This window comes from Tursiops truncatus, chromosome 3, assembly GCF_011762595.2.
Source record: "Tursiops truncatus isolate mTurTru1 chromosome 3, mTurTru1.mat.Y, whole genome shotgun sequence".
Taxonomy (NCBI): domain Eukaryota; kingdom Metazoa; phylum Chordata; class Mammalia; order Artiodactyla; family Delphinidae; genus Tursiops; species Tursiops truncatus.
The window spans coordinates 58992263-59003367 of NC_047036.1; positions in this window are offsets into that span (position 1 = coordinate 58992263).

Sequence of the window (11105 nt, forward strand, 5' to 3'; positions counted from 1 at the left end):
AAGCTTTAAAGTCTGGCCAGAGTGGTACCCTGTAATTCACACTAGGTGCCCCAAAACCCATTTATCGTTCCCATTGTCTTCTCCCACTCTACAACAGAACAGCAGGCCAGGGTTATACATATATTAAAACTATCTTCCTTATACTTTGAGTAGTTCAGATTTATCATCATGGACTACTTTTGGATATTGGGGGTATGACAGTTGAGAGGAAGAGGCCATAAAGGTTGGGCAGCCAAAACCAAATGGCCATTGCAGGTATGTACATAAGCTGTATCAACTGACAGTACAGCTTATATAGCTGAGGCTGGCCTCTTTAAAATCCCAAATTCTGGTGATTTTTGACTATACTTCTGCCATAGTTAGAGACGTGAACAGGTGTGTATGAGCCACTAAGAACTAAGCCCAGATACTTGAGAATCATTTTGAATTTTTCTCCCAAAATGGCATGTGATCACTTGTCTGGTCGGCCCTCTCGAGAGTGGGGCAAGCTGGACAGGAGATGGGAAAGTTTCGTCCCCTCACTGCTCAGGTGATTGGATGAGCAGTGAGATGCATGTGGCAGCACAGGATTTTTCCTCATCTTTGGAGAGTGTGGAGAATTAAATCCAAAGAGAACATCTCACATTGAAGGGTCTGAGCTCAGACAAGAGGACACAGAACAGCAAAACATCAATACAAATCCACTGTGTACAGAAGGTTCAAGTAAGAGCAGTAAATTCACTATAGGAATTTTTTTTCAAGACCAATGTTTCTCAAGCTGTCTTTCTGTTCTGGACATGACTTGAATTTATTAAGAATGAACTTTGCCCAGTTAGCAAAAAGATAACTTCTACACTGCAAGCCAAAAGAAGATGGCAAATGATTTATTTATATCTTAACAGATTCCCTTTTCCATTATGAGATGCATGGAACCCCTCCTTCCATCACACACACATATACTTTTTGTTCTTTTCTTCCTGAGCAAGTTTGGGAGCTCCCGAGGGAGGTGTGGGTACTCTTGTATCAGGATGTGAGACACTTCCACACAGTTGTTCTCTAAGGCCAGTGGGAGAGACCCTCGTGCCACCAGCTGGAGTTAGGAGGTGGGACACGAGAGAGTGTTGTAATCCAGGGATTCTCCAGCTCCAGTGCAGCACACTCACCTGGGCTCCTGATTCCCTTGGTCTTGGGTGGGGCTGGGACTTCCACATTTCTTTCTAGTATTGCTGTTGCTGCTCTAACGGTGCTGGGTTTCAGTGTGAAGTGCCTGGTGTTACTGTGAATAAATGGTATTAGAAAGTTTTTATTCAGAAGCACACAGCAGACACCCACGGAGAGGCCAAGTGCTGCTTAATAGCTGCTTAATAAGACAGAATTAATCCTAGAGAGATATAACCAACTAGAAGGTATGTTATTTGGGTCTGTGTCTCCCCTCCTGCCCCCCCCCCTTGGCAAAACACCAAATTATCTGCATTTTCAAAGAATGGAATGACTGCCCCAGAAAAGGACATTTTTAGCCACTTTTTCCCCTCACTTTCCTACCCCTTGGTCTCTGGTCTCTCTCCCAAATGAGACAGTGGGGGACCAAAGGGGAAAAAAGTCTACCTTTAAAGAGGTTCGTGTATATACCATTCCCTGCTCAGTACCCTCACCTCACCCACCCTATAGCCGCAAAGTTTGACTGCTTTGTACTGATACCTTAACTTCCCAGGATTGCGGCCCTGGAGCAGGGTCACTCAGAGGCAAGAAGCTGATTCCACAGACCATTCGACTGGTCAGTTCTGAAGCCAGAGGGCAGAGAGCCTAAAGGCAGTAGGGCCCTGTGCCATTTACTAACATAAAGCACACAGGCACCTTGTGTGTCTTGGCAAGAAAGTATCAGGAAGTAATCCGAAAGAAAAGGACTGCAGTCACTAGCCTGTGTTGATTATGGAACTCCTTTGCTTTCCCGTCACTTGAAATTTGAAATGGTAAACGGCGTTTAGTGGGTGAAGTGGAGGGAGGGGACAGTGAAGGGAGCTCTGTCTCAGTCTCCACAGCAAAATCAGCTGGGATTGTATGTTAAAAGCAGTGGACACAGTCAAGCAAATCCAGAGTATTATTAGCCCTAAATGATGTGTGATGGAAGAACCTCATCCTGCAGCTCTCTCCTAGCCCTTAGTTCACAAGGGAGATAAACACTGGTGCCCCTACCTCCCTGCCCATTTCACCGTGTGGACTAGGGCTATAGCCTCAGGGCTCTAAATGGTCAAAACCCACCAAGTTTTGGTGCATTTTCTACCTCAGTCTCTTGATCTAGGGTATGGCCTGTGAACAACTTACCACATTTTTAAACCTTTATTGCTTTTAATAGGAAAGTAGACTCAGGTGTGTGTGAGCAGCCCACTCACCTCTGGCCATGGTTCCTTCAGATCCGGATGATCTCACCCACACTGCACAACCCTTGGTAAGCAGCCAAAGCTTGAAGCTGGCTTGCTGGTATAGCCTGGATAATTTAACAACTTTAAATGGAAAGCTCTTGAGGAAAGGCCCATTTTTAACTTGCTTTTAGGACAGTGCCTACCCAGGCCAGTAGAATCCAAACCTTGAACAACCTTGAGCACTCCATCAGAAAAAACAAAACTAAAATGATAAAGATAAAACAAATAAAAGTTGAAATTTTTTGTTTCCATATTTCAGTGGTACATCTTGCCCACATTTTCCTCCAGGCCAAGGTCTCTTGAAGACAGGTACCATGTCTTTTCTTGTAACCTAGTACAGTACCTTAAAATTAACGGTCCTCCGTGTTGTTGAATGACTGACACAATAAATTTGTAATTAGGACTTACTCCAAAGAGAAAATAATAGTTACAATAGGAAGACAAGGGCAGTGTTGAGGGAGCTGGGAATCCAGAGACCTCCATTTCAGTCAAGGCTCTGCCACTAGCTGTGACACCTGGGTTATTGGCTTCGTGTTTCTTTCCCTCAGTTTCCTTATTCGTATAATGACATAGTTGGATTGGCTGGCTTCTAAGCCCTTAACTGGCTCTACAAATTCCATGAAATGCTTTATTTACTCTCTCCTGTATATACATGAGCCAATTGCACTGATAAGCTAGAGTCTGGCTTATTAGTAGAGCTGATAGATGAACACAACAGCAGTGTCATAGTAGTGGCATAATCCAAGTATGACGGGAAAAGCACATACAACTGGAGAGGAAGAGTTGAGGGTTGAGGGGGCGGGTATAGTTAAGGTCAGAAACTGGAACCCTGAAGTAGGTTCTGGATGTTGACTGAAGGGAGGAGAGAGAGAAGTTCCTTCGAAGGTGAGCATGGATCACTGAGTGACTGGAGTTAAGTCCACCTGGATGGGATGATTTATTTGTAGAGGGGACCAAGGAGAGGCAGGCTGGTAAGGCAGATGCAGTAAGGCCAAACTCTTAAAATGATACATTGAACATCAGACTGAAGTCAAGGAGTGTGGACTCAGTCCTTGGAGATAAGGGCACTATTGAAACATTTAGCAAGAGGCATTAGGTATTAAAGGATAACTCGATCAGGAGAAAAGAGGTCACTTAGGAGACTCATGTCTACCCTGATTCTGCAGCTCTGAATGCTTCCACATTCGTTTACAAGCTTGGCAATGACTGCTGGGCAGTTCGTTTGAGGCACTATCACTTTCATTTCCCAAGTTTTAAAAGCTGTCACTATTACTACACTGTAATTGTCACTTATTCTGACATTAGCATGAGAATTATACACAAGTAAGAACATTAATGGTTGACTTATTCTACATCCAAACAACCAGGCACCAACTCCCACTGATTTTTCTTAGATATGTAATGCTCAAGAAAGCCCTTCAGTGATGCCCATTGCTGGTAGAATGAACATCAAGCTCTTTGCACAGCATTCAAGGTCTTCCATGAACTGCTCTGCCTCTTTCTGGTCTTCTCCCTCATTAGACATACCCTGTAGGCTAAACCCCACATGACTTACGGTTTGGCTCAAAGCCCCAAAATGTTTGCGTCCTTCTTGTCATTATTCCTGTGTCTTATTCAGATTCCCGCCTTCAGCACTCAAAAGACAGTATATAGCACATATTTGTGGTTGACCAAATCATTCCTTACATTTGCACAGTAGAGTGCAAAGTGTTTTGAATACATTATCACACTCTTCCCCAAACAATCCTGTGATGTAGATGATTTCATATTATTTTATGGAAGAGAAAAATAGATTTAGAGACATGAAAACGTCTTGGCAAAATCAAACGTGTTCAAGTGAGAGAGCCAGAAAAACTCTGGTCTTCTGGCTTCTAAATTTCATTCCTTTCAGTTTGTTGAATGCATGGTATCCAGAAACATGGGGAGAAATACACTTAGAAGTAACAGAAAAATCTACTGGATGTTACAAATGAAAAGTCAAAGTCACAAACCACAAAATAAATTGTAGATTTAAATAATCAGCAGAGTAGACCAGCTTACTAATTTGGTGCTATTGACGTGCATGGAAGTTGGTGAACTTGTTAAAACACAGCAACAATCCATTCCCTATCTACCTTTTGAGGACACAACTGAGAACCAAGAATCAAAAAGACTTTCACACACCTCAAATGTGGTTAAGTCTACCATTAATGCACTGTATTGAAATGCTCTTGATCTCAATGTCTATTTCCTCTTAGTTTAGGTGCATTTCTAAAAAGCTTGGTTATGACAAAAACAGTGAATGCCAGATGTGCTGTTTGTTGCTGTATCCTTAATCCTGGAACACTTCATGGCATGTAGTAGGTGCTCAACAAATATTTCTCTGCAACTTGTTTTGGGTGCTGTAGAGTTAGTGCTACATATCTATATTGCTAAAATTGCTGGATGTTGGCATCTTGACTTATTGCCACACAAGGATTCCCTGCTGCTGGGCCCAGCTACCACTTGGGTCTCCCAATTGCAAGGAGTAGTAATAGAAAAGAATCACAGTAAACTGACTAGGGGTGGGTCCAAAGCATGTTTCAGTCACTACCTCAGTGGTCATTTTGCAGCAGGCTGCCCACAAAAGTGGTAGCTATGTTGAGTCTCATCCTTGGGTTGAAAAATCCAAGATAAAATACCCTCCTTGGGCTTGTTTGTGGTGATGTTTCATCCTTCCAAACTGGAAGACAGGAAGGCAGTTAAGGCACCAAATGAAGGCCAGATTTAACCTTTAAGACAAAATTTATAGATCTGGTGGGGTTCTGTGACATGTAGGTACTGTGGTTTTGTGAAGCCGGTACTGAAGTGTGTGATGTTAAGACCTCTACCCCCAAAGTTCTAGTCTTCAAGCACGTCAGCTCTTCCTATTCTGCTAAACACTATATTCTAGACATTAAATACATAAGGCACTAAAAAGTAGCAGAGTCAAACAGAGAAAAGACTTGAGAGTCACTCAGTAGGCCTGGAATCCTGGCCCATTTCCTTATCTTTATAATACGGGTGGTACCACCAACTACTACCACCACCAACCACTGCTGCTGCCACCCAGCATGTTGTAAGGGAGGAAGTTAGATAAAACGCAGGTCAAGTTATGTGCTATACATAATGGAGACATCCTCATTTAGCACCTCAACAATCCTAACGCCTGGGTGATGAGAAAATCCTGGTTGGGCATCTTTTAGTAACTTCAAAGATCTTTAAGATTTGTTCTAGCACTAACCTCACAGAATTCTCTGCAGCAGAACAAAGAGGCCAAATAAAGTAGTTTAACTTTATGATACTTGTTTAAGTCTATTCAAAGTGTACATAGAGGGTTCACAAAAAATTTCTTAATCGGAAGACAATGCAAATGCCAACAATATGACTCCTCTGGTAGTCTAGTTCAAACAATGACGAGAAAATCTGGAAGACACTATAAAAACAATTCAATTAAAAGAAGCTAGTTAGAACTACACCTTTCCAATTTTGGAGATTGGTTCAAGATGGAGGAGGAGAAGGACATGCACTCACTCCCAACTTAGAATCACAACTAACTGCTGAAAAATCATTAACAGGAAGACACTGGAACTCACCAAAAAAGATACCCCACATCCAAAGACAAAGGAGAAGCTGCAATGAGACGGTAGGAGGGGTGCAATCACAATAAAATCAAATCCCATAACTGCTGGGTGGGTGACTCACAAACCAGAAAACAATTATAGCACAGAAGTCTACCCACTGGAGGGAAGGTTCTGAGCCCCACATCAAGGCTTCCCAACCTGGGGGTCCGACAACAGGAGGAGAAATTCCCAGAGAATCAGACTTTGAAGGCTAGCGGGATTTGATTGCAGGACTTCAACAGGACTGGGGAAACAGAGACTCCACTCTTGGAGGGCACACACAAAGTAGTGTGCGCATCGGGACCCAGGGGAAGGAGCGGTGACCCCATAGCAGACTGAACCAGACCTACCTGCTGGTGTTGGAGGGTCTCCTGCAGAGGCGGGGGGTGGCTGTGGCTCACCGTGGGGACAAGAACACTGGCAGCAGAAGTTCCGGGAAGTACTCCTTGGTGTAAGCCCTCCCAGAGTCTGTCATTAGCCCCACCAAAGAGCCCAGGTAGGCTCCAGTCCTGAGTCACCTCAGGCCAAACAACCAACAGGGAGGGAACAAAGCCCCACCCATCAGCAAACAAGCAGACTAAAGTTTTACTGAACTCTGCCCACCACAGCAACACCCAGCTCTACCCACCACCAGTCCTTCCCATCAGGAAGCTTACACAAGCCTCTTAGATAGCCTCATCCAGCAGAGGACAGACAGAAGCAGCAAGAACTACAATCCTGCAGCCTGTGGAACAAAAACCACATTCATAGAAAGACAGACAAAATGAAAAGACAGAGGACTATGTACCAGGTGAAGGAACAAGGTAAAACCTCAGAAAAACAAGTAAATGAAGTGGAGATAGGCAAACTTCAGAGAAAGAATTCAGAATAATGATAGTGAAGATGATCCAGGACCTCAGAAAAAGAATGGAGGAAAAGATTGAGAAGATGCAAAAAATGTTTAACAAAGACCTAGAAGAATTAGAGAACAAACACCTAGAAGAATTAAAGAACAAACAAACAGAGATGAACAATACAATAACTAAAATGAAAAATATGCTAGAAGGAATCAATAGCAGAATAACTGAGGCAGAAGAACGGATAAGTGGCCTGGAAGACAGAATGGTGGAATTCACTGCCATGGAACAGAATAAAAAAAAAGAATAAAAAGAAATGAAGACAGCCTAAGAGACCTCTGGGACAACATCAGACGCACCAACATTCACATTATAGGGGTCCCAGAAGGAGAAAGGAGAGAAAGGACCCAAGAAAATATTTGAAGAGATTATTGTCGACAACTTCTCTAACATGGGAAAGGAAATAGCCACCCAAGTCCAGGAAGCATAGAGAATCCCAAGGAAAAACACACCGAGACACACAGTAATGAAACTGAGAAAAATTAAAGACAAAGAAAAATTATTAAAAGCCAACAAGGGAAAAACAACAAATAACATACAAGGGAACTCCCATAAGGTTAACAGCTGATTTCTCAGCAGAAACTCTACAAGCCAGGAGGGAGTGGCATGATATATTTAAAGTGATGAAAGGGAAGAACCTACAACCAAGATAACTCAAGGATGTCATTCAGATTCAATGGAGAAATTGAAAGCTTTACAGACAAACAAAAGCTAAGAGAATTCAGCACCACCGAACCAGCTCTACAACAAATGCTAAAGGAACTTCTCTAAGTGGGAAACACAAGAGAAGAAAAGGACCCACAAAAACAAACCCAAAACAATTAAGAAAATGGTCATAGGAACATACATATCGATAATTACCTTAAACGTGAATGGATTAAATGCTCCAACCAAAAGACACAGGCTCGCTGAATGGATACAAAAAGAAGACCTGTATATATGCTGTCTACAAGAGACCCACTTCAGACCTAGGGACACATACAGACTGAAAGTGAGGGGATGAAAAAAGATATTCCATGCAAATGGTAATCAAAAGAAAGCTGGAGTAGCAATACTCATAGCAGATAAAATAGGCTTTAAAATAATGTTACAAGAGACAAGGACACTATATTATGATCAAGAGATTATATCCAAGAAGAAGATATAAGAATTATAAATGTTTATGCACCCAACACAGGAGCACCTCAATACGTAAGGCAAATGCTAACACCTATAAAAGAGGAAATCGACAGTAACACAATAATAGTGGGGGATTTTAACACCTCACTTACACCGATGGACAGATCATCCAGATAGATAATAAGGAAACACAAGCTTTAAATGACACAACAGACCAGATAGATTTAATTGATATTTATAGGAAATTCCATCCAAGAACAGCAGATCACACTTTCTTCTCAAGTGCACACAGAATGTTCTCCAGGATAGATCACCCCTTGGGTCACAAATCAAGCCTTGGTAAATTTAAGAAAATTGAAATCGTATCAAGCATCTTTCCCAACCACAACGCTATAAGATTAGAAATCAATTACAGGGAAGAAAACGTAAAAAGCATAAACACATGGAGGCTAAACAATACGTTACTAAATAACCAAGAGATCACTGAAGAAATCAAAGAGGAAATCAAAAAATACCTAGAGACAAATGACAACGAAAACACGACGATCCAAAACCTATGGGATGCAGCAAAAGCAGTTCTAAGAGGGAAGTTTATAGCAGTACAATCCCACCTCAAGAAAGAAGAAAAATCTCAAATAAACAACCTAAGCTTACACCTAAAGCAACTAGAGAAAGAAAAACAAACAAAACCCAAAGTTAGCAGAGGGAAAGAAATCATAAAGATCAGAGCAGAAATAAATGAAATAGAAACAAAGAAAACAATAGCAAAGATCAATGAAACTAAAAGCTGGTTCTTTGAGAAGATAAAATTGATAAACCATTAGCCAGACTCATCAAGAAAAAGAGGGAAATAACTCAAATCAATAAAATTAGAAATGAAAGAGGAGAAGTTACAATGAACACCGCAGAAATACGAAGCATTATAAGAGACTACTACAAGCAATTCTATGCCAATAAAGTGGACAACCTGGAAGAAATGGACAAATTCTTAGAAAGGTATAACCTTCCAAGACTGAACAAGAAGAAACAGAAACTGTGAGCAAACCACTCACAAGTAATGAAATTGAAACTGTGAAGAAAAATCTTGCAACAAGCAAAAGTCCAGGACCAGATGGCTTCCCAGGTGAATTCTATCAAACAAAGAGAAGAGCTAACATCCATCCTTCTCAAACTCTTCCAATAAAGTACAGAGGGAGGAACACTCCCAAACACATTCTACGAGGCCACAATCACCCTGATACCAAAACCAGACAAAGATACTACAAAAAAGGAAAATTACAGACCAATATCACTGATGAATATAGATGCAAAAATCCTCAACAAAATACTGGCAAACAGAATCCAACAACACATTAAAAGGATCATACACCATGATCAAATGGGATTTATCCAGGGATGCAAGGATTCTTCAATATATGCAAATCAATCAGTGTGATACACCATATTAACAAACTGAATAAAAACCATATGATTAGCTCAGTAGATGTAGGAAAAGGTTTTGACAAACTTCAACACCCATTTAGGACAAAACCTCTCCAGAAAGTGGGCACAGAGGGAACCTACCTCATCATAATAAAGGCCATATATGACAAACCCACAGCAAACATCACTCTCAATGGTGAAAAACTGAAAGCATTTATTTCCTCTAACATCAGGAATAAGACAAGGATGTACAGTCTCGCCACTCTTACTCAACAGAGGTTTGGAAGTCCTAGCCATGGCAATCGGAGGAGAAAAAGAAATAAAAGGAATACAAATTGGAAAAGAAGCAGTAAAAGGGTTACTGTTTGCAGATGACATGATACTATACATAGGTAATCCTAAAGATGCCACCAGAAAACTACTAGAGCTAATCAATGAATTTGGTAAAGTAGCAGGATACAAAATTAATACACAGAAATCTTTTGAATTCCTATACACTAACAAAGAAAGATCAGAAAGAGAAATTAAGGAAACAATCCCATTCTCTATTGCAACAAAAAGAATAAAATACCTAGGAATAAACCTAAGGAGGTAAAAGACCTGTACTCAGAAACCTATAAAGACAGTGATGAAAGAAATCTAAGATGACACAAACAGATGGAGAGAAATACCATGTTCTTGGATTGGAAGAATCAATATTGTGAAAATGACTATACTACCCAAAGCAATCTACAGATTCAATACAATCCCCATCAAATTACCAATGGCATTTTTTACGGAACTAGAACAAAAAATCTTAAAATTTGTATGGAGACACAAAAGATCCCGAACAGCCAAAGCAATCTTGAGGGAAAAAAATGGAGCTGGATGAATCAGGTTCCCTGACTTCAGACCATACTACAAAGCTACAGTAATCAAGACAGTATGGTACTGGCACAAAAACAGAAATGTAGAGCAATGGAACAGGATAGAAAGCCCAGAGATAAACCCAAGCATCTATAGTCAACTAATCTATGACAAAGGAAGCAAGGATATACAATGGAGAAACGTCAGTCTCTTCAATAAGTGGTGCTGGGAAAACTGGACAGCTACATGTAAAAGAATGAAATTAGAACACTCCCTAACACCATACACAAAAATAAACTCAAAATGGATTAAAGACCTAAATGTAAGCCCAGACACCATAAAACTCTTAGAGGAAAATATAGGAAGAACACTCTGACATAAATCACAGCAAGATCTTTTTTGACCCACCTCCTAGAGAAATGTAAATAAAAACAAAAATAAACAAATGGGAGCTAATGAAACTTCAAAGCTTTTGCACAGCAAAGGAAACCATAAACAAGATGAAATGACAACCCTCAGAATGGGAGAAAATATTTGCAAATGAAGCAACCGACAAAGGATTAATTTCCAAAATATACAAGCCGCTCATGTAGCTGAATATCAAAAAAAGAAACAACCCAACCCCAAAATGGGCAAAAGGCCTAGACATTTCTCCAAAAATGATATACAGATTTGCAACAAACATATGAAAGGATGCTCAACATCACTAATCATTACAGAAATGCAAATCAAAACTACGAGGCATCACCTCACACTTGTTAAAATGGGTATCATCAGAAAATCTACAAACAACAAATGCTGGA